Source organism: Prionailurus viverrinus, chromosome F2 (assembly GCF_022837055.1).
Source record: "Prionailurus viverrinus isolate Anna chromosome F2, UM_Priviv_1.0, whole genome shotgun sequence".
Classification (NCBI taxonomy): Eukaryota; Metazoa; Chordata; class Mammalia; order Carnivora; family Felidae; genus Prionailurus; species Prionailurus viverrinus.
In genome coordinates, this window is record NC_062578.1 from 58,729,685 (window position 1) to 58,754,741 (window position 25,057).

At 36.2% G+C, this 25,057-nt stretch overlaps 1 long non-coding RNA gene across 1 annotated transcript in view; it reads left to right on the plus strand.

Moving 5' to 3' along the window:
- LOC125156733 (uncharacterized) overlaps positions 1–14,750 on the plus strand; it is a 410,956-nt gene extending 396,206 nt beyond the window's left edge. Inside the window, exon 4 of the long non-coding RNA XR_007148747.1 lies at positions 14,660–14,750. This is a non-coding gene — a long non-coding RNA (uncharacterized LOC125156733). The remainder of the gene's footprint in view (positions 1–14,659) is intronic.
- Positions 14,751–25,057: the final 10,307 nt, after the last annotated feature.

Here is a 25,057-nt window from a genome sequence, read left to right on the forward strand (position 1 = left end):
CCCATAACTAATTAATTAATTTAGTTTCTTACAGACTTAGCTTATTTCTGAGCAAAAGGGATGGCACAGGAAGACCATATTAGTTGTCAGGGACCTGGCATCTTGGTACTGAGGACACCTCCAGCTATGGCCTAAGGAAGAAACTTATGGAGATGAGACACAAGAGTTATATAAGTGAGGATGTCAATACTGGTGAAGACACAGTATAATCTAAAGAGGTGAATACAGTGGAAAATGCCTTGTTAAATTGCTGTATTACATACGTCATTAAATGCCCAACTATATTAGGGAGATGAAACAATCACCACATTCATAATGCAGACTACAAACATATTAGGTAAACTACATTAGTTATGAGAGATCAGACTTAACTAAAGATCTTTTCTGTGCTTCATTCAAATAAAAAGTGGATTATATAAATTCGTTTCATACTTTATGGGTATTTTAATTTTTATGAGATCAAGGCAGTCAGAAGTAGAACATCCAATCTTTAACTCTGAGTAATAAAGTGGTCTTCATTCATGAGGTAAAATAAGGGGGCCCTGAAAAGGAAACAACTGCATTACGAAAGGTTTACCAAAGTACGAATAGAGTATAAGTCATCCTTGATGGGAAAAGCAAATTGTACAAAGACAAATCTCTAAATACTAAAGAGTGAAAGACTGGTTTCTCATGATGTATGTTTTAAAAGCAAATGAGCATGTTTTATTTTTTTTAACATTTATTCATTTTTGAGAGACAAATCCTGAGTGGGGGAGGGGCAGAGAGAGAGAGGGAGGGAGACACAGAATCTGAAGCAGGCTCCAGGCTCTGAGCTGTCAGCACAGAGCCCAATGCAGGGCTCAGACTCACGAACCGTGAGATCATGACCTGAGTTGAAGTCAGACATTTAACCGACTGAGCCAACCAGACACCCTGCAAATGAACACGTTTTAAAATTTATACAGTGACTTGTGAAACCTTAAAGGCCATCTAAAGAGACTCATGTTATTAAACTAAAGTCTTCTGACCCTCACAGATTTCCAAAATACCTTTTCTAATATTAATGAATATGAGAAATTTTATCAGGAAGAATAGAATCACAAAGACATGGATAAGTATCATTATGAGGACTAGCTAAAGGCTTGCCATTTTCTCTCAAGGCAACTCAAAGGTAAAAATATATACAGGGGAGCCTCGGTGACTCAGTCGGTTAAGCGTCCAACTTTGTCAAGGGTCATGATCTCACAGTTTGTAGGTTCAAGGCCCACATTGGGCTCTGTGCTGACAGCTCAGAGCCTGGAGCTTGCTTCAGTTTCTGTGTTTTCTTTTCTCTCTCTCTACCCCTCGCCCACTTGTGCTCTCTCTCTCTCTCCCTCTCAAAAAAAATAAAATAAATAAACATTTAAATAAAAATATATAAAGTTATGCATTTATTAAATGGCATAAGGTATGTGGGAAAATGCACTATTTTTTACTCCTCTTCCTTTAAGATTAAAGAAATTGTATATCCCTGCTCATTGTGATGTGACTTACACTACCTTCCTATGAAAGGAGTGTACTTCTCAGTGATAACAGGGAAGATAAATGAAATGTAATCATATGTGACAATATGGTGATTCTTAGCAGAAATTTTAAGAGCCATACTTTATTTCTCCAACTTTCTTTTAATTATTCCTTATGAAAAGAGTTTGTTATATGTGGGGGGTTCTTCTTCAGTTTGGATCCTGGAATGAGGGCAAAGAGGAGAGCCAGACAATCAGAGATACAGATGACATACACTATGAGGAAGATATAATCCCTTGGGGTGTCTGGGTTGCTCAGCCAGTTAAGGTTAGCATCCAACTCTTAATTTTAGCTCATGTCATGATCTCAGGGTGGTGAGATCCAGCTCCCTGCTGGGCTCCAAAATGAGGGTGTAGCCTGCTTGGGATTTTCTCTCTCTTTTCTCTTTCTCTTTGTCCCTTCCCAACATGCACTCTCTCTCACTCTCTCTCAAAGTAATTAAATAAACATTCAAAAAATTTAACATTCCCTCCTCATGAATTGACATATTACATTGTTTATCTACTGTTTAAAAACCAGCTTTATCGAGTTATGATTTACATACTATACTTTATACCACACATTTTATCTATTTAAATTTTAAAATTAATTTTTTAGTATATTTACATATATGTGCAACCATCATCATAGTCAATTTTAGAATATTTCATCACCTTCAAAAGAAGCACAGTACCCTTTAGTTATGCCTCCCCTGTCCCATCATCTGGGGGATATAGAGATAGTTTTATTTCTCCCTTTCCCATATGGATGCTTTTTAAAATTTTTCATGCTGAATTTTCCTAGCTAGAACTGCTAGTGTAATGTTAATAAAAGTGGTGAGACCAGACATCTTTATCTTGTTATTAATCATATGAAGAAAGGATCAATTCTTTCACCATTAAGTAAGATGTTACCTGTGAGTTTTCCATAGATGTTCTCTATCAAGTTGAGCATGTTCCCTTCTGTGACTAATTTTTTGAGCATTTTTATCATAAAAGGATGTTGGTTTTTATAAAAAAAAATGTTCTGTGCCTAATAAGATGGTCATGTAATTTTTGTTTTTAATTATTTTGATATGCTATATTGCATTAATTGATTTTCAGCTATTAACTAACCTAGCATCCCTGGGACTGATCACTTGGAAATGGTATATAGTTTATTTTATGTGTTGATAGGTTTATTTTGCTAGAGTTTTGTTTTGGATTTTGTGTCTGTGTTTATAAAATATATTTAAAAATATATTGCAAAAATCTCTAGAATTTATTCATCGTGCATAACTAAAACTTTATACTCAATGAACAGCAACTCCCCATTAACCCCTTCTTCCAGCTTCTGACAACCATCACTCTACTCTCAGTTTCTATGAGTTTGACTCTTTTAGGTACTTCATATAAGTGGAATAATGCAACATTTATCCTTTTATGACTGGCTTATGTTCTTAATATAATATATTCCAGACATTCATATTGTCATTTATGGCATAATTTCCTTCTTTTAAAAGGTTGGATAATATGCCATTGCACTTTATCTATTCACTTGTCAATGTACATTTAGGTTGTTTCCATATCTTGGCTATTGTGAAGAGTGCAATGAATACAGTAGTGCATATATCTTTTCTAGATTCTGATTTCAATTAATTTGAATAAATAACCAAGAGTGGCATTTATAGATCATATAATATCGACCTCAATGGGCCGTGGACCTGGGGCAGCGAAGAAACTGAGAAAAAGAGAGGACAGTATAGCGAGGCACAGGGGGCCCCGGGCCAACAGCTTGAGGCACCGAGGTTTATTGTACATCTTCTATACATTTTCAGGAAAAACAGATCAGCAATGATTAACAACAGGAGCTTAGCAAAGCATGTCAACAATGTATATCTGATTCAGCTATCATACATATCTTGCCTATGAGAGCAGTCTTGCAGATACATATGTTCCAATAAGAATCTTTAGGATAGAAGCAAAGACAAAGAAGGGAGTGAATGCACTGTGCTATATAAAGCTGGCTTCCTTTAAGCAAAACATTCCTATTTGCATACTAAAGAACAGACCACATTTCCCAAGGGCAATTCACTCAAGTCCTTTCAGGTTATTTTTAATCTTACAATCTCCAGTTTTCTCAGAGATCTTGGAGCCTTAATGAACATGCCCCTATGGTCATTGTGGTGTTCTGTTTCCCACAATATAAGAGTTAATTTCTCATTATTTGAGGAACCTCTAGACTATTTTTCATAGTGGCTGCACCATTCTACATTTCTACCTTTAGTGTACAAGATTTCTAATTTCTCTGTATCCTTGCCAACTCTTGTCTTATTTTTTTTAATAATAGCCATTCTGAAAGATATGAGGTTATATCCATTGTAGTTTTAATTTGCATTTTCATGACGATTAGTGATGTGGAATATTTTTCATATACCTGTTGACAATTTCTGTGTGTTCTTTCCATAAAAGTCTACTCAAGTCCTTAGCCCATTTTAAAAATTTGTTTGCTGTTGAGTTGAGTTCCTTATATATTTTGAATATTAAACCCTTATCAAATAAATAATTCATGAATATTTTCTCCCATTCTGTTGGTTGCCATTTCACTATGTCAATTTTTCCTTTGCTATATAGAAGCTTTTTCACTATGTCAATTTTTCCTTTGCTATATAGAAGCAGTTTAATGTATTTTCACTTGACTATTTTGCTTTTGTTTCTTGTGCTTTTGGTGTCATATCCAAGAAATCATTGCCAAGACAAATGTCCTCAAGCTTTTCCTTATGTTTAAATGTTTAATACATTTTGAGATGATTTTTGTGCATGATGTAAGATGAAAGTCTAATTTCATTCTTTTGTGTGTATCTAGCAATGTTTGTTGACGAGACTATCTTTTCCCCACTGCATAGTCATAATGCTCTTGTTGAAGACTGATAAACTGCATATGTTTGACTTAATTCTGGGCTTTCAGTTTGGTCCCATTATTCTATGTGCCTGTTTAAAGCCAGGACTGTACTGTTTTATTACCATAGCTTTGTAATATATTTTGAAATCAGGAAGTGTGATACCTCCTGCTTTGTTCTTCATTCTCAAGATTGCTTTGGCTATTTGAGGTCTTTGTGGTTCCATATGAATTTTGGAATTATTTTTTCCAAGTGTGCAATGTTTACATACCTTTTCCTGGCATTTTCCTTTAGCCAGTGTGTTAACATATACAGAGATCTTGTCTGTCTGATTAGCATTGTTTTCTCAGTACTAAGAATAGTGATAGAAAAATATTGTGTTTCTCAAGAAATATGTCTTGAATACGAGGAAGGGAAGCAAGAAAAGGAAGAAAGAAGGAAGAGAGAGAGGATCAATGTACAGAAGGTCTCTCTTTAGTCTCAGTAGTGAAGATGGTGAGATGCTGTTGCTGCCGCTGCTGCTGCTGAGAGCAGTGGTGACGATGGCAAACGACAGTGATGATTAAATCAACTTGGAAAATGCTTATGGCCCTTAAAAAGATCTAGGGATGGTTATATATTCTAGAATGACAAATCACAAATTTAGCAATCATGTCACACATGGTTTGTTATTCATTCGTGTGTTAAACTAATGTTTCTTTAACACAGGGCATATGCTAGGTTCAGGTGATCAGAGCTAAAACTATATGTTAACTATATGCTATTATTATTATTATTATTATTATTATTATTATTATCGTCAAGTTAGCTAACATACAGTGTAGTCTTGGCTTCAGGAGTTGATTCCCATGATTCATCACTTACATATGATACTCAGTGCTCATTGCAACAAGTGCCCTCCTCAATGCCCATTACCCATTTTTACAACTCCCCAACCCCTCACCCACATCAACCCTCAGTTTGTTCTCTGTATTTAAGACTCTTTTGATTTGCTTCTCTCTCAGTTTGTATCTTATTTTTCCTTCCCTTCACCTTTGGTCATTAGTTAAGCGTCTCAAATTCCACATTTTAGTGAAATCATGAAATATCTGTCTCTCTGAATGACTTATTTTGCTTAGCATAATACCCTCCCGTTCCAACCATGTTGTTGCAAATGGCAGAATTTTATTCTTTTTCATCACCGAGTAGTATTCCATTGTGTACATATATCACATCTTCTTTATCCATTCATCAGTTGGTGGACATTTGGGCTCTTTCCATAATGTGGCTATTGTTGAGAGTGCTGCTCTAAACATTGGGGTGCCTGTGCCCCTTTGAATCAACACTCCTGTGTTTGCTTTGGATAAATTCCTAGTACTGCGATTGTGAGATCACAGGGTAATTCTATTTTTAATTTTTTGAGGAACCTCCACACTGTTTCCCAGAGTGGCTGCACCAGTTTATATTGCCTCAAGCAGTGCAAGAAGGTTCTCCTTTCTCCACATCCTTGCCAACATCTGTTGTTTCCTGAGTTGTTTGTTTTAGCCACTCTGAATGGTATGTCAATGTGGTTTTGAATTGTATTTCCCTGATGATGAGTGATGTTGGGCATCTTTTCATGTGTCTGTTTGCCATCTGCATGTCTTCTTTGTAACATTGTCTATTCATGTATTCTGCTCATTTCTTCTCTGGAACATTTGTTTTTTTAGTGTTGAGCTTGATAAATTCTTAATAGATTTTTTATACTAAGCCTTTGTGTCATTTGCAAATATTTTCTCCCATTCTGTTGATTGCCATTTAGTTCTGTTGTTTCCTTTGCTTTGCAGAAGCTTTTTATCTTGATGATGTCCAAATAGTTAATTTTTGCTTTTATTTCCCTTGCCTTCATAGACAGGCCAAGTAAGCTGCTGCAGCTGAGGTCACAGGGGTTGCTGCCTGTTTTCTCCTGTAGCATTTTGACGATTTCCTGTGTCACATTTAGGTCTTTCGTCCATTTTGAGTTTATTATTGTGTATGGTATAAGCAAATGGTCTAGCTTCAATCTTCTGTATGTTGCTGTTCAGTTCTCCTAGCATCATTTGCTAAAAGAGGCTTTTTTCCATTGGATACTCTTTCCTGCTTTGTCAAAGATTAGTTGGCCATATATTTGTGGGTCCATTTCTGGGTTCTCTATTCTATTCCATTTGTCTGTGTGTCTGTTTCTGTGCCAATACCATACTGTCTTGATGATTACAGCTTTGTAATACAGTCTAAAGTCTGGGATTGTGAGGTTTCCAGCTTTGGTTTTCTTTTTCAACATTACTTTGGCTATTTGGGGTCTTTTGTGGTTCCATACAAATATTAGGATTATTTGTTTTAGTCCTGTGAAGAATGCTGGTGCTATTTTGATTGGGATTGCATTGAATGTGTAGATTGCTTTCGGTAGTATCAATATTTTGGCAATATTTGTTCTTCCAATCCATGAGCGTGGAATGTTTTTCCATTTCTTTGTGTCTTCTTAAATTTCTTTCATAAGCTTTCCATAATTTTCAACATACAGATATTTTACCTCTTTAGTTAGATTTCTTCCTATGTATTGTATGGTTCTTAGTGCAATTGTAAATGGGATCGATTCCTTGATATCTCTTTCTGTTGTTTAATTATTGATGTATAGAAATGCAACCGATTTCTGTACATTGATTTTATATCCTGTGACTTTACTGAATTCATGGATCAGCTAGCTGTAGCAGTTTTTTGGTGGAGTCTTTCAGGTTTTCCATGTAGAATATCATGTCATCTGCAAAGAGTGGAAGTTTGACTTCTTCTTTGCCAATTTGGATGCTTTATTTTGTTTTGCTGTCTTACTGCTGAGGCTAGGACTTCCAACACTATGTTAAACGACAGTCGTGCGAGTGGATATCCCTGTTGTGTTCCTGATCTCGGGGAAATCTCTACTTTTCCCCATTGAAGATGACATTAGCTGTGGGCCTTTCATAATATGGCCTTTATGATGTTAAGTCTATCTCAGCTTTCTTGAGGGTTTTTATTAAGATAGGATGCTGTAAATATCAAATACTTTTTCTGCCTCTATTGATAGGATCCTATAGTTTTTATCCTATCTTAATTAATGTGATGTATCACATTGATTGATATTAGCATATTGAACCAGCCCTGCAGACCAGGAATGAATCCCACTTGATCATGGTGAATAATTCTTTTAATATACAATTGAATTCGATTTGCAGGTATCTTATTGAGAAATTTTGCATCCATGTTCATCAGGGATATTGGCCTGTAATTCTCCTTTTTATTGGGTTCTTTATCTAGTTTGGGAATTAAGGTAATGCTGGCTTCATAGAATGAGTCTGGAAGCTTTCTTTTTGTTTCTATTTTTTGGAACAGCTTGAGAAGAATAGTAATTATCTCTGCTTTCAATGTCTGGTAGAATTCCCCTGGGAAGCCATCTGGCCCAGGACTCTTATTTGTTGGGAGATTTTTGATAACTGATTCAATTTCTTCACTGGAGTGGGTCTGTTCAAATTTTCAAATTTTCTATTTCTTCCCACTTGAGTTTTGATAGTGTGTGACTGTCTAGGAATTTGTCCATTTCTTCCAGATTGTACAGTTTGCATACAATTTTTTCATAGTATTCTCTAATAGCTGTTTGTATTTCTTTGATGTTGGTTGTGATCGCTCCTCTTTCATTCATGATTTTATCTATTTCCATCCTCCCTTTTCTTTTTGAGAAGTCTGGCTAGGGGTTTATAAATTTTGTTTATTTATTCAAAAAACCAGCTCTTAGATTCATTCATTTGTTCTACTCCTTTTTGTTTTTGTTTGTGTTTGTTTGTTTGTTTTGGATTCTATATTCTTTATTTTTCCTCTAATCTTTATTATTTCTCTTCTGGAGAAATATTTTCCTTTAGGACTGCCTTTGCTGAATCCCATAGGGTTTGGACTGTGGTATTTTCATTTTAATTTGCTTTCATATACTTTTTAATTTCTTCTTTAATATCTTGGTTGACCCATTCATTCTTTAGTGAGATATTTTTTAACCTCCATGTATTTGGGGGGCTTTCCGAATTTTTTTCTTGTGGTTGATTTCAAGCTTCATAGCATTGTGATTTGAAAATATGCATGGTCTGATCTCACTCCTTTTATATTTGTTGAGGGCTGTTTTGTGACCTAGTATGTGATCTATTTTGGAAAAATGTTCCATGTGCACTCAAGAAGAATGAGTATTCTGCTGCTTTTGGATGAAAAGTTTTGAATATATCTCTTAAGTCTATCTGGTCCAATGTGTCATTCAGAGTTGTTGCTTCCTTATTGATTTTCTGTATATATAAGCTGTCCATTGTGGTGAGTGGAGTATTAAAGTCCCCTACAATCACGGTATTATTATCTATACATTTATTTATGTTTGTGATTAATTCATTTATATATTTGGAGTCTTCCACATCAGGGGCATAAACATTTACACTTGTTAGCTCTTCTTGATGGATAGATCCCTTAATTATGATATAATGCCCTTCTTCATCTCCTGTTAAAGTATTTGTTTTAAAATCTAGTTTGTCTGATATAAGTATGGCTACTCCAGCTTTTTTTTCTCCTTTCAGTCACATGATAGATGGTTCTCCATACCCTCACTTTCAATCTGCAGGTATCCTCAGGTCTAAAATGATTCTCTTATAGGCAGTATATAGATGGATATTGGTGTTTTTTTTTAATCCATTCTGATATCCTATATCTTTTGATTGGGGCATTCAGAGTGATTATTGGAAGGCATGGATTTAGTGTCATTTTGGTATCTGTAGGTTTTATGCTTGTAGTGATGTCTCTGATTCTTTGGAATTTTTGCTGCATTCCACTCACAGAGTCCCCCTTAGGATCTCCTGCAGGGCTGGTTTAGTGGTCATGAACTCCTTTAGGTTTTGTTTGTCTGGGAAAGCCTTTATCCCTCCTTGTATTCTGAATTACAGCCTTCTGGATAAAGGATTCTTGCCTGCATATTTTTCTATTCAGCACATTGAATATTTCCTGCCACTCCATTCTGGCCTGCTAAGTTTCAGTAAGCATGCCCACTACTACCCTCATGTGTCTACTTTTGTAGGTTAAGACCTGTTCATTCCTTACTCCTTTCAGAATTACCTGTTTATCTTTGTATTTTTCCAGTTTCACTATGATGTGTTGACCTGTTTTTGTTGGTTATGAAGGGTGTTCTCTGTGCCTCTTGGAATTGGATGCCTGTTTCCTTCCCCAGATTAGGGCAGTTCTCAGCTATAATTTGTTCACATAAACCATCTGCTCCTTTCTCTGTCTTTTCTTCCTCTGAAACTCCTATGATACAGATATTATTTTGTTTCATTGAATCACTTAGGTCTTTATTTCTCCTCTCATGTCCTAGCAATTTCTTTCCCTCTTTTTTCAGCTTCATAATTTTTCATAATTTTACCTTCTGTTTCGCCTATTCTCTCCTCTGTTTCTTCCATCTTCACTGTCACTGCATCTAATTTATTTGGCATCTCATTTATAGCATTTCTTAATAATGACTATTTCTTACCTGCAGCAATAGATTCTCTGCTGTCTTCTATGCTTTATTCAAGCCAAGCTATTAGTCTCATGACTCTATTCTAAATTCTCATTCAGATCTATTGTTTATATATGTTTTTGAGCAAGTCTCTGGCTGTCATTTCTTCCTGGAATTCCTTTTGAGGAGAATTCTTCCTTTTCATCATTTTGGCTAGGTTTCTGCCTTTTACATATTTTAATATCTTGTTAGGTGTCCTGCACCTGTGAGAACTAGTATATGAAAAAGGGCACATCCACTCTCTAGGGCCTGGAACTTCAGGGAGAGTTTTTGGAGTGTATTGTATGCACTCTGATACTGCATATTTGGCTGCTCTATCCCACTGGTCAGTCTTCTAGAAATCTCCTCCTTGCTCATCTTGGTGGAGTGTTTGAACCTTCAACCAGGTGTGCTTTGATTTGTTCATTGAAGTAACCCTGGGGGGGAGGGGAAAGGAAACACCGGGGGAAGCCTGCTCCTATAAAAAGAGAAAAATGAAAGGGGTGAAAAATAGCAAGCAGAGACTCAAAGCAACTATAAGTCTTCATCCAGAGGGAGAGAAAGGAAAATAAAAGAGAAGGAGATTAGAAAAAGTGTAAAAAAAATACAGAAAAAAATGTCTGATTACAGAGACAAACAGAGCAGAGAATGAAAGAAAACAAGAAAAAATATATATAATAATAATTGACCAAAAATCAAATCAGAAACTATGAGCCTGATTCCAAAGCAATAAAAGAAAAGAGAAAAAAGAAAAGGATACAAAGAAAAAGAGAAGAGAAGGGAAGGAAAGAGAAAAGAGAAAAGAGAGAGAGGAAAAAAAAAGAGCAACAGACTAACATAGAAAACCACAGGATAGTTGTTTGTTGGTGCCTGGGACTGGTGGCTGTGCTGGTCTGGAGGAGAGGCCATCTGGTTCACTCAGTGTCTGTAGTGCTCCAATAGTTAGGCAGCCACCAGGCCAAGGGGGCGAGGTTTAGTGTAAGTGGTCCTGCCTCCACGAGGGACTACTGTTCTGTTCCCTGAAGCCCCACTGTGTTGGTTTGGGGGAGAAAAATGGTGACACCCCAATCTCTCCTCCCCTCCCCCAGGCGTCTCAAACACTGATGTTCTGGCAGCCTTCACAGAGTAGCACAGGCTTGGGTAATGCCTTGCTCCATGGTCTCCTACACCTTCTACTTGCTCAACTAAGATTCAAAACCTAATGTCTTAAAGGATCTATCACCACAAGGACAGGTTCTGGGGTAGCACCACCCTGCCCTGCTGATAAGGCAGTGCCTGCAGGGTCTTTTGTCCTGGGGGGGGGCAGTATTCCCTCTTCCCACAGTACTCAAGGGAGGGGATTGCTCTCTCCCAGGGCACCCCTGAGATCACTATGGTGCCCAGGGCTGGCTTCCCTCCCCACCAGGTGCATGCGTGTGCTGGTGGCTTTGGTCTGGAGAAACTTGTGCACTTTTGAAAGCTCCAATCTTTAGCTCCTAAGGCTGTTTGCTAAATAGAGACTGGTACTCTCCATGTTTCTTGTTCTCCAGTCTGTGGTCTGGAGAGGTTTTTTTCTCTTGTCCTCTGTCCCACCAAGCTGTCTCCTTCTACCTGTGGAGATTTTTCTGTCACTCCACAGATAGAGTTCCTTGGTGTTCCAAGTGTTCTGACCTCAATACAGCTGTGTTTGAGGGAGAAGGGAAATCCCAGGGAAACCCCAGTCCCCCTACTTCTCCTCCATCTTAACTCCAAATAATTCCTCTTGTGAGTGACAGCATAAAATGCCTGACTGACAGGATGACATGAGGTGAGTGATGCAGGACCATCTGATGATTCCTCAGGAGGAGGACCACGGGTTTGGGGACCTCCTCAGTAAACCCAAGTAACAGAAGCTGCGGAATGCAAAACTGCGGGTAAGGGTGGTGGGGAGCAACCACTGAAACTTAGGAATAGTCAGATGGAAGAGACTTTGGGCACCTTGTGTGGGAAGGGCAGCTTTCTCAACTTCTGCCAGGACCTCCACATTCACCCTGTTAACTATATGTTAATTGCTCTTAAGGAGCTTAGAAAATCTGTCCCTTCCATTTTTGGTGGGGGGAGAAATTAGGAAGGCTAAAGCCCAATAACTAAATAAAAATAAGTACAAATACCAATGACATGTTTCTAAACTCAAAAAACTCAGAATGGTGTGACAATTTTCTATCTACACTAGAGTTCAAAGCATAGACCTTGTTTTTCCTAAAGCACTTTATCAACCATAAGTAAATTTTATGTTCTTTTTAACATTAAAATGTAAATATCTTATAATATTACTCCTTTTAAAGTAATAGTTAATAAATTTGTCAATAAGCTAATTAGCCGCCCATATTTTTTAATTACCCAGCATACTGCATTTATGGCTTACTATGTATACATTCCTAATAGCAAAAATTGCTTTAATCACTACTAAATTAATTTTTAACCTATGGATAGTATTAAAGTTAAAAACTTTGTATTTAAATTTGTTTTGAAAATTAAATATTTGAATGATTTCCTTATTCAAAATATCCCACTAGTTTCTAATAGTCAGATATGTGTTCCATATTTAATATTTGGTGTTTAATCCCTTTTTTCTTATATTTAATTTAAAATACATGAACAGTTAACATATCCTATGAATCATCACTCTAGTGTAATGAGAATTTATGCACTTCTCTATTTCAACTGATGAATGGTTATGTAAGAAAAACAGCTTCAGGACTTGTTGATTATATTTAGAATTAGACCTAAATGGAATAGCAATCATGTACATGAAAAAATAAATAAATAAACAAATAAAGTCTTGCATTGAGTATAAACATAATCTATTTAGAATATACAGTTCAACCCAAAACTCAGATGCTTTATCGATGGCTTTAATTGGAAGAAAGGAAGTTTGTAGCCACTCAAAATAAAATATGATGGTTTGTGTCATAGTGTTATACAACATATTCCTCTTAAGAGCACAGGGGGAAAATGAAAAACAAGATGGACCTTGAATAACAGCTCAACGGTAATGTTGTATAATTGCTTTTCATCCTTTCTATCAGCAGTGAAGCTTTAAAACATTGATCAAAGATGATGACTATCACAAAGTGCTTAAAGTGCAGCACATTGTTAGATTTCCTCAGCCTCTGAAATAATTATAGCACGATCAAGCATAGAGATGATTCCCCCACCTTCACCCACCTTCCTCAAATGATTTGCCAGCCAAGGTAGTTGGGATTAAAAGAAATCTGACATGAATGAACTATATTAGAACATCAATGTCAAAGTATCTATCACAGACACATACGTCAAAAGGATAAAAATACCGTGAACATTTCACATTAATGCACACCAGGATTCAGTCACTCTCCTTACAAACACAGGACTATAATAATAAAGGACACAAAGCGTACCCAATGGATAAGAAAGTGCAACACAGAAATGAGAAGTGTTTATTGATGATGTGATGGAGATAGCTCTTGTCTGCTAAGAGTTTACAGCTAAAACAATGATTGAAGGAGAAAATATTTTTATCCATTTATGGGAGTAATAGGTAAAGGACTTTCCCCAAAGAATTTAGTAGTTTATGCTAGATAAATATTTTAAGCTCATGGTTTCATTAGAATTTAACTATATTAATTTATTCATCACTTAATGAATTTAAAAATAATTATTGAAATCGTACTAAATGCCAGGCATTGCACAGAAACACGGGTACTGCGTTATAATAGTTACATATGAGGCTCCATGCCACGTGCTCTTAGCCTGTCTGAGTTTAGTACCCACAGCTGGTATAGGTAGTCACACACCTTTGCCCATTTTCTAGATCAAGTGCTCTGATGTCTTTCTGCTATGGAATGCCATTCAGTTACAATTAAAGGAATTAGGAAGTAAGGGGAATTTAATGCTCTTCAAGTGAGTCTCAACCAATGGTATAAATGGATAGATATTTTATTCTCCCATGTTCTCTGGGAGGATGATTGTAAGGGGTATTCGAAGTAGTTTCTCAAATGATTCCCTGAGAGAGTGTTGAGCCCTCACTGCTCACAACATTAACCAGCCCATTAGTGCCAATTACTGGCCTTTTTTTTTTTTCCCCATCTCATTTTCTCTCCCAATTTTGTTTCTCCACTCTCTCCCAAAACCTACATGTTTCCAAGTGCTTGTTCCAAGATCTGCTTCCCGGAAGAAACCTAAACCAAATCAATTGGTATTGGAAGTAACAATAGATGGTAGCCCCTCAATATGGGATTCTGAAATTGGTCTCTTTGTATGTCAGAGGGCAAAAAAGACCTCATTGCTGGCAATAAATGAGTTGCTGGAAACTCTGGGTTTGCTTTACTACCACATTTGGTAAAACAGGTTTATGTGATAGCTCTAGCACTTGAAAGCTATGAGGGCAAGGTATTTATAAGGCATGTGAAGGTAGCTTACCCTCTTTCGACCATTTCAGAGGCCCTGAAGTAAGAAAGTGGTAGTCTCAGCCAACTATCAGTTCAGGACATGTTTGGGATTCAAGAAGGGCTTCCTACCCTTCTTATAGTGTTTATTACCTGAAACTGGAGGACAGATTGCATTCACAAAACAGGTTCAGGATTTGATTCTAAGTGTTGAACAAATGCAAAAGATACAGAATATTCAGCTTCTGGAGGTTTCCTGATATCAGGGCTGTGGGAGTGAATATATGAGATCCTGAAAAATTGGATGGACTGCTGGGAAAGATTGACCTGAGAATGTTGCACCCCCAGATTTCCTGAAATCTTTGGACTTTGAAAGCATCGTCATTACTGTTGCTGGAAGGCAATGCTAGTCTTGACAGAGGACAATGTGAAGAAATCACCTGGGGTGAGTGCCTTGCAATATATTTTTCCCCCTTAAAGTCATCCACATCCTTAATATTTGGCTCAAATCTATAAATATACTCAACTCTCATTCTAAGAAGGTACATATAGTCTCTGCTATGAGTAAGCTATCTCGTTAGATGAGCTTCAGAACAGGCTTATAGGTAAATATACAGTCACAAAAATTCAGAAATATATATAGGAGTGGATATTGAGAATATCACTAGATAACATTGGAGAAGTAAGGTTGTGTTTACCTGGAGCCACACCCCCACAGCATAAAATGTAATGATCTGTGTGAATACTTGGAGCTGGTTTTATTGATACTTAAAGGAGGGCTGCTTACAGATTGCATGTGATAGCATTTTGCAGTCAGTGATATGGGAAGGCCACACTCCCTTTAGCAAAGTATTAAGACTGTATCCTTTGGAAGGCCCAGAGAGCATTCAAGTGATATGATTCACCACAAAGAGGGTCCATAATGTATTTAAGAAGGTTAATGTTGGCTATTTTTTGTAGCTCAGAATGGATAGTGAGTGATGCTTCCATGGAGCTTGGTCTGATAGAATCCCTTTCTAGCAGAAGACAGGTGATGGCACTTCTAGGCAAGATGAACAGAATGGTAATAATGGGAATAAAATAGAGTGGTAGGTTATATTTACTCAAAGAAATTATGGCTATGACTGTTAGACCATGGTGGCCTCAGAGAGGAGAGAAATTGGCAAAAAAGGTTAGCTATTGTTTGACTTATTTCACCAAAATAGGTCGATATTAGTTCTCTCTATGGGGAATTGTGTTCCCTTGCCCTATTTTCAGATTTGAACCACTTAGGATCCAGAGCCCATTGATAAAAGGGAACTCTAGATATTCCTGAGGAAGGAGCCTGCAAAGTCACCACATGTATATGAAGTACATATTTCCTCATTTCTTTTGTAAAAGGCCTGTGGCTATTTAAACAAGTAACTATACCTTAAGGAAAGGGCAATTCCTTCCAATTGCTAAATGTAGGATCTGAGCCTACAATGACATCAGTGAGACCTAATACAATTACATCCCTTGTTTAAGCTTGGACGTTATGGAGGCCTGGTGCTGTATGGAGTTCTAGTCCAAGTCTAAAGAATCTATAGACCTAATCTTCGGTTATTTTCTTGACTTTGAAGTATCTATTTATGTTGGACATTCCTGGCAATTGGAAGAACTTTTATGCTGATTCTTTGGTTAGAATAGACCCAAGGTAGTATTTCAATGGAAGGCCTTGAAACCACCCTTTCCTGAGAAAATAAATCGGAAGCAATATAAAACTGTGAGTAGAATGACAGATAATAATGCTGTTCTCATAGACTGAAAGAAGAAGATCTTATTCATTCTCAATTCACCTTTTAACCCCTCCAAAAATCAGATGAATTCTGGCTAATGACACTGGACTATGTAAACTTAGCAAGTAGTTGCCCCCATCAGAGTCACTGGGCTTAATGTGATATATTTATCAAAAGAAATCAATACGCTTCCTGGCACGTTGTATGTATTATTCACTTAAGAAATATATTGGAATGAGAATCAAAATGAGTTAGTGGTTGCATAGTTAGAATATCAGTGGCCTAGAGATGTCTACCACTATCCTCAGTAGGGAGGGTGAAGTGTGTAGAACCCTAAGATTGGGGGACAAATAGGGGTCTTCTGGAAATCCATTCTCACCACTTCTATATAACATTGTATTGGAGATCCTAGCCAGTACAAAAGAGAAAAAAAATAAAAATTGCTTCATTCACAGAAAATATGATTGTATGTGTACAACCCCAAGAAATCTGCAGACAAATCTAGAACTAATAAGTGGGTTTACAAAAGGTCAAAGGATACTGAAACTACACTGAGAAATTATTTATATATTCATGTACTAGAAATACACAATTAGATAATGAAATAAAAAAGAAGTACCAGTGGATATAACATGACAATTCTGAAAGTATAACAATACTTTTGGCAAAATAGGTGAAGGATATATACAATGAAAATTACAAAACATTACAGAAAGAAATTAAAGAGGAACTAATAATGGAGAGTTGTATTGTGTATTTTTTGGTTGAAGAAAGTTTTGTATAAGCTGGATGAAAGTTATATGAAAATGCAATGCAACTAGAATAGACAAAATAATTAGGAAAAATAAGAACCAAGTTGGTACTTACAGTATATTCACATATGTTCCAACTCAAATTTTCATTGAAGCAAATTGATAAACATATTTAGGTATATCAGTAAAGTGGAATATCACTAGCAATAATAACAACAGAATATTACTGATACAAAAAGATGAATGTCAAAAGTATTCTGAGCTAAAGAAGCCAAATACAAAATTGTATACATTGCATTATTTTATTTAAGTTAAATGGCACAATATGATTCCACATTAAATTTTAGAACAGACAAAACTAAAATGTAAGGACAAAGATAATGAAAGTTGGTTCCTGGGGATTGACCACAATGAGACACAAGAAATTTAGGGAGAATGGAAATATATACACAAATATACTACTGTTATAATTCCTTGAACTATATGCTTAAAATTGCTGAATATTGTTATATGCAAATTATACCTTAAAGTTTATTTAAAATAAATGATCAAACAATAAATGATTGAAACTTTACTGCTGTAAGTAAGAAATCAAATCACTGGTTAATCAAGTTCTATAAAATAATGGAATTACTGAATGAGTATTAATGAAAGTGACAACTTATTAAATGGATATTATTAAAGTCATGAGGGGTGCCTGTGTGGCTCAGTTGGTTAAGCGTCTGACTTGGGCTCAGGTCATGAGCTCATGGTTTGTGAGTTTGAGCCCCGCATCGAGCTCTGTACTGACAGCTCAGAGCCTGGGGCCTGCTTTGGATTCTGTATCTCCCTCTGCCTCTGTTCATCCCCCCACTTGCACTCTGTCTCTCTCAAAAATAAATGAAGATTAAAAAAATTAAAGTCATTTATGATTCTTGAAATCTATTTGAAATATTAACTAGTGTCAACTTTCAACTAGAAATGTGATTTAGCACTTGCAAATTTCTTCCCCCTACTACTGGAATCCCTAACCTCCCAATCATGCTGTGTATATTTACACAAAACTATTTTTTCCAGTGAATGATATTTTATAAAAATAGAAATATAGTGAAATAGAATAGAGAAAGGTCACCACTACTCTCCCTCACCTCTGTACAAACATACTTATTATTTTGGTATATTACCTTCCATTTTTAGGCATATTATTTTCCAAAGTTATAATTGTGCTCTATTTACAGTTTTAATGTTGCAAATTGGGTGAGACATGATTACAATGTATGTATAATTTCAAAAGATAAATCATACACTGTACAGCACCTTGCTTAAGAAAGGCTTTTCAAATAATGATGTAGGATTCTCAGATTGCAATCCAGAACCTGTATTGGCCAATCAGATTCTCTCTCCTGGGATTTTGAAACTTAAATGAGTGTTAGAAAAGCATGTAGCTAGTTAGAGGTCACTTTGATCTCAGCCAGCAGCCACAGGCAGAGCAGGCAAATCTTTTGCTGTGGTTCCTGCTGCCTCGCCTTTCAGAGCTTGCATGGATCATGCCTGTTTCCTAAGCCTCAGTTCAATCTGATATCCTGCCAATAAATCCATTTTTGGCTTAAGCTGGTTAGATTCACTTTCTGGCAGGTACATTTGAATATCTCTTTACTAGATTACATCTTTAGGGAGGAGAAAATACATTTTATTCATCATTTTTTCCCCAGTGGTGCAGTATAGGAATAGTGCCTAATGCATAGCTTAATCTGAATAGATATTTGGTGGGTGTACACATTGAAGTGTGTAAGAATGGAATGCATAGAACTTTTTTATGGAGCTGTAAGCTGTCCTGTTTGGTTGTAGTGCGGGTGCATTAAAAGAAATAACAGGATAAAAATTTTGAGTTGTAGGTAATAATCACAATGTGGACAGATTGAAAAGCCAGATTGAGATGTTTATGTTTAATTTATTGGCAAGGTAGAGGTCATGAAATGATTATTATTTTTAAAGAAATAAATCAGAAGAAGTATATAGGATGAATTTGAGAGGAATTTTAAAGGGGAAAATAATATTGTTTTGGTTACTGCTTTTCTTTTTAATTTTTTTTTTTACATTTTTATTTATTTTTAAGAGACAGAGAGAGAATGAGACACAGAATCCGAAGCAGACTCCAGGCTCTGAGCTGTCAGCACAGAGCCCGATGTGGGGCTTGAACTCACAAACTGTGAGATCATGACCTGAGCCGAAGTCGGACGCTTAACTGACTGAGCCACCCAGGCACCCCAGGTTATTGCTTTTCAATTGGATATCTCAACATAAACACACTGGTTAGAGGAATATCTATCTATCTATCTATCTATCTATCTATCTATATGGAGAGAGAGGCAAGATTAAAGCTAAGACATTTAGAAGTGTACAATCACAATGTAATCTATAGTTTAGAATAAGCAACCATGAAATCGTAGAATATCCATTGGAATGTCTTCCATAATGTATATGTAAACAAACAGAAAAAGAAGTTATCCATTGTTTTTGGCGAGAAGTAGTAAGAAACAGAATTGGGATATGGTGTATTTCAAAGTTGTGTATTTGACATGTCTCTCCCTTGATTAGTCTTTAGTGTTTTCACAGTAGATGCACAATAAAATTCAGTGTCTTGACATTACCAATTCATTGCCATACAAAATCTATAGGCATCCAGCAATCACCTTTCTCTGTGTTCTTAAACCATTTTGATAGGTAGGACTATTCAGAACATCCTAGGTGAGTTTCCTGGCCAATTCCATTTAAAGTGTTCAATTTATGGGGATAGATTTGTTCACAGTATTTCTTTGCCGTTTTTAAATGGCCGTATGATAGGCAGTGACGTCTACTCTTTCATACTTGCTGTTTTAAATTTAGACACCCCTCACCTTTAACCCATAAGTTACTCTGAGATTGTTGATATTTTGGTATTTTATACTTATCTATTATTGATTTCTAGTTCAAATTTGTTATAGTCTGAGAACAAATTTTGTATGATTTCTATCCTTTTCAATTCCTTAGACTTCACTTCTTGCATGCACTGAGAAGACTGATCAGACAAAAGTGAAAACTTACATTTTTCTCAGGTCTTTTCTGCCCACATTCTTCCTTGGCCACATACATGGCTCTTTAAATTCTCAGGTATACACGGGCACTTTGAATGTCCGAATGCCCTGGAGACACTTTCTCATAAACTTTTCTACCCAGGCTTAAGGCTATTTCTTGTATGTGGAGAGTATAATCTTTTGCCTCAGGTTAACTATGGACATTCTGTTTGCCTTACAATGATTTGAACAATTCCTGCTGCTTTTATCTACCCTGGGTGAGTTCTGAGTTCAGTGGAATAGGGACAAGTATCTTCTATCAGTCCTACAGGTAGCTCCCAGGTAATTTAGAGCAGACGAGAACAATCATCTACAAATATGGTCAGTTATTCTTCCTCTGGAATCAGTTATCAGGGTCACACCATCAGGAGAGAACACAGACTGCTGCCTTCGAGACTGCTGCCAAGCCATAAAGAGTTTGGGGGCAAAGGAAGTTAAAAATGCCACTAAATGTTTCCTACCATTTTTAAGGTGCATTTTTTCAATCCCCATTTGCTCAGTTGCTGTAAACCCTTGACTGCTTTCCAGAGTTCTGAGTAATTTGGCTCATTCAAAGTGATTATTGATATGGTTGGAATAATCCCATATTTCCAGCTATTTTCTCTGTGTGTGTGTTCTTTGAACACTTCAGTGGTTTTTATCTTCTATTAGTTACTTGTCCATCAAACCTGAATTGAATGTGTCTTGTTGAATCTAAGTTGCTTTGCACAATAAGCTTTTATGAGTTTATTTAGAAAACTTTTTTTACTGAACAACTGGTGTATCCTCATGTCTATTTTTAGATTATTTTAGTCATTCTTTGGTGTTACTTGTTTCCTAGGTTTGATCTTAGGCTATTTCACAGATGGGCAGAGAAGACAAATATATGTACGGATGATACTTATGAAACTGCTGGGGAAAACATATGTGTTATTCAAAAGCAAAGTGAAGGTATTAGGGTCTTATCACTGCTAGAGATCTGTGTCTTTAGGACGTCAACATGTAGTCAATCTTGTTTTTATTTCATGTTTTTTCTTCTAATGGAATTATAAACATTTATCAATACTCATATGTTAGCTGTATTATTCTATATGATTCATTTGGTGGTGTGGCGGTTTTTAAATCTAAATTGGCAAGTAGCTTCTGGCATTCTAGTTATAGTTATAAATGCCAAATTCAAAACATATGATTAGTGGAGTCATGGCATATGCACACTTAACACATAAAATTCAGCCATATATGCTATGCCGATTTAAAGACTTCTCTAGCTGTTTCCTATTTCATTTGTTCTTTCTTTCTTAAAATATTCTTTTTTTTGCCTTCTAGTCTATCTAATACAGTATATTTTATAATTCAGTTTTATTTTCCTGTTTTCTTTTTAATTTTCTCATGTTTTAGTGTCTTTGTTAAGTTTAGGATTATACATCTCAAAATAATCTCTGTATACCTTCAGAAATGTTTTATAGCTTTACGTGTAGTATAAGAACTTTTTAACTATATTTTCCCAATTTTTTCCATCTATCCCTGTTACCATTGTTGTCACTCATTTAATTTTTGGGTATGTATTGAAAACAATGCATTATTACTGTTTTATGATTTAAATGAGCATTTGGGGGATTAAAATAAAATATTTTATGTTTTTTTCTATCTTTAATACTTTTCATTTCTTTCTATAGATCTGAGTTTCTGACCTGTATCATATTTCTTCTTGAAGATCTCTCATAGACTAGATAAACTGGCAATGATTTTGTCGTTTTTATCTGAGAGTCTTTGTTCTATATTTCAGTATTTTTTTTCTTCTGCATTTGTTAAGTTATAATAGAGGTACCCTAATCTACACATATTTAGAGTATACAGTTGGGTCAATTTTTACACATGTCTGTATTTATGAAGCCATCACCACTCTCTTGTCTCTTTTAATTATAGCTTTCGTTTCCTTCTTCATTTCTGTAGTTGCAATGTATTTGTGGAAGAAACCAAATTGTTTACTCTGTCAATTTCTCACATTCTGTCTTTTGTAGATTTCAATACTATTGTAGTATTTAACATATTGCTCTGTTTTCTTTATTTTCTTTAAATTGATAGTTAAATCTAGTTGCTTTATAGATTCATTCTTGATATTTTGAGAGAGTGGGTAAAGCTACTTCATAGATAGTCTTCCTTTTATACAGTTGGTTTTACCTTGAGTTGGCATTCTCCTTCACAGTTGACAAGTATTTATTCTACGTTCAGAGTACTGGGAAAATAGGATTTTTCTTTTAGAATTCTGTAGGTTCACACTATTTTGTACTTGTTTGCATAGTTTTTGATGAGAAGTCTGCTGACATTTTTTATCTTTTATTCTCTACAGGGAATGCGTCCATTTTCTTCTTACGGTTTTGAAAAGTTTCTCTTGGTGTTTTTCAGTAGTTTGAATATAATATACATAGATGTTTTTTGTTTGTGTTTGTTTGGGGCTGTGTGTTTTGTACTACTTGGTGTACTTTAGGATCTGCGGTTTAGAGTCTATTAAAAATTTTGAAAAGTTACATTCTTCTTCAAATCTCTCTTCTGCCCTACTTTCTCTTTGTTAAGTGACACAAATGTTCTTTTTAATATTTATCTCACTGCTTTTAGATGCTTTGTAATGTTTTTATTTTTCTTTACTCTTTGCATTTCAGTTTGAGTAATGTTCTACTGACTTGTCTTCAAGTACACTGATTATTTCATTGATGGTGTCATCTACTGATTTTTATCTCTGCTACTGTGTTTTAGTATCTCCATTTGATTCTTAGACTTTTTCTCTCTGTGTTGAAACCACCTATTTGATCATTCATGTTGTCTAATATTTTTTTGGTTAGAACCTTTAACATGTCAAACATAGTTACATGAAATTTCCTGTTTGATAGTTACAACATCTTTTATTTAAAAAATGTACTGTTTATTTACCTTTGAGAGAGAGAGAGAGAGACAGACAGACAGACAGACAGACAGACAAAGTGTGAGTAGGGGAGGGGCAGAGAGAAGAAGACACAGAATCTGAAGCAGGCTTCAGGTTCTGAGCTGTCAGCACAAAGCCAGACATGGGGCTCCAACTCATGAACTGTGAGATCATGACCTGAGTCAAAGTCAGATGCTTAATGAAATGAGCCGCCCAGGTGCCCCTACAACATCTTTTAATAGTTGAAGCAAGTTCTGATGATTGCTTTTTCTCTTGAGACTGTGTAGGAAACATTTTTGGGTGTCTCATTTTGGTTGTTGAGAGTTGGACAGGTTGCCTAGAACATTAGATACTAAGATGATTTTTAAAATTTACTTTTTCAAGTTCTTCAGTGTTTAGTTTTCTGTAAATCTACTCAGGTGTTGGACTTTTTTTTTTAAATTTATTTTGAGAGAGAGAGGGAGAGAGTAGAGGGGCAGAGACAGGGAGAGAAAGAATCCCAAGCAGGCTCTGCACTGTCAGTGTGGAGCCTGACAGGGCTCAGTCCCAAGACGGTGAGACCATGACCTGAGTTGAAACCAAGAGTCTGATGCTTAACTGACTGAGCCAGCCACGTACCCTATTGGACTGGTTTTGCTATTCTTATTTCTATGGGTATCCTGAGTGCACCAGAGGCTTCACATTTTTCTGGCGATAACTATATTTAAGGAGTGTGCTAATTTGCTAGAGGGTTTGTCTTAATCTCTGACTTTTATTTGACTCTAGATCAATCTATCTGTCCAACCTAGGGTCTTTTGTGATGAAACCTAGAGGAAATAAGTCTCTTGCAGCTTTCCCGGTTGCTTTATACTGTTATTTTTGCTTGATGCTTGTTAGCACAATAGTGGGGTAAGTGATAGATGGTATCTGATTGTACTGATTTAACCTCAATCTAAACTTGGTAATGTGAAACTATTTTAGGAATGTGTTCACCAGTGCTACTTACTATTATTCCTCCTCGAGCGTAACACTAAACTTAGCATGTATTCTTGCCCATCCCTAAAGTATAACATTTTCTTTTGTTTGTTTTCCTTTCTTATTTCCTATCTCCTAGAAGCAGTGGATTTCTATCACTGTCGTGAGGTTACAGTTTTTCACTATTCGTTTCGCAGATTGAGGCTTTGGTTCCAGAGGCGTCATGGGGAAGATGAGTCTGTGTGAGGTGTCAGCAGTGACTGCTGTTGCCCTACAATCCCCACAGGAAAGTTTTCTCAGAATTTTGCTTGCTCTTGTTAGAGCCTACTAGATTCCAGAAGGAAAAGCCCTCAAGAGGGTATCAATCTCCATATGTCTGCATCTGTTATGGGCTTCATAGGCTCATGCTAGCCCACCCTTGACCCTTAGCAATTAGTTAAAAAATCACTAAGCTGACTCATTTTTCTGTATTATATGACATTTGGAAACTTCTGCCCTATGTGAGCAAATGCCTGAATCCTGTTTCTACCTTCAGTCACCTGTTTTTCTCCAGATTTGGGGCTAGTTGTTTCTCCTGAAACCATCTTAATCCCCTGATGTAAAGTAGTTATAGATTTCCAGCTTTTTTCTTGTTGTCAGGGTAGAAATGATACTCCACAGCTCTCGACATCCTTGAGCTGAGATTGAAAGTCTCCTCTGGGACTGTTTTGAACATAAATTTCATAGGAAGCTCTGTGGTGGAGTTGGAACTGCTTGCATTTTAGAATTCACATACTTGATTCAAGTTCCAACTCTTCCTGCTACATATTCATGTATCACGAGGTTGGTGACCTCTGATCAGCACCAAGAGGGAACTAATCCTAACCTTGTAGAGCCATTGAGTGACATAAATGACAACAAGAAATAGGAAAACTCTAGGACAGAGAAAGTACCCATTACATAATTGTTTCCTTCTCTTTTCCTGCTACGGCAAGATCTTAACTTTGAATTGTTTATGTGTCTGTGTGTCCTAACTAAATCCTGAATTCTTGGAAATGAGGAACAACATCTTACTTAGATTAGACTGATTAACTCCTTGTACAGTCCTTGGAGCATAAAAATTTTTGCTGAAAAAATATTCTCATCCAGATCTGTTTAAATCTATGGAGTAGGTGGTGCTTCAGAAGAGATTCACCAGCTGTACTTAAGGTATGAAAAGCTCCTGCAAAAAGATCGTGATCAAAACTTTGAAAGTCAAAGTTAAGCCAAAAGTTAAATATTTTTCATCAGTGCAAGGTTAATTAAATTGTAAA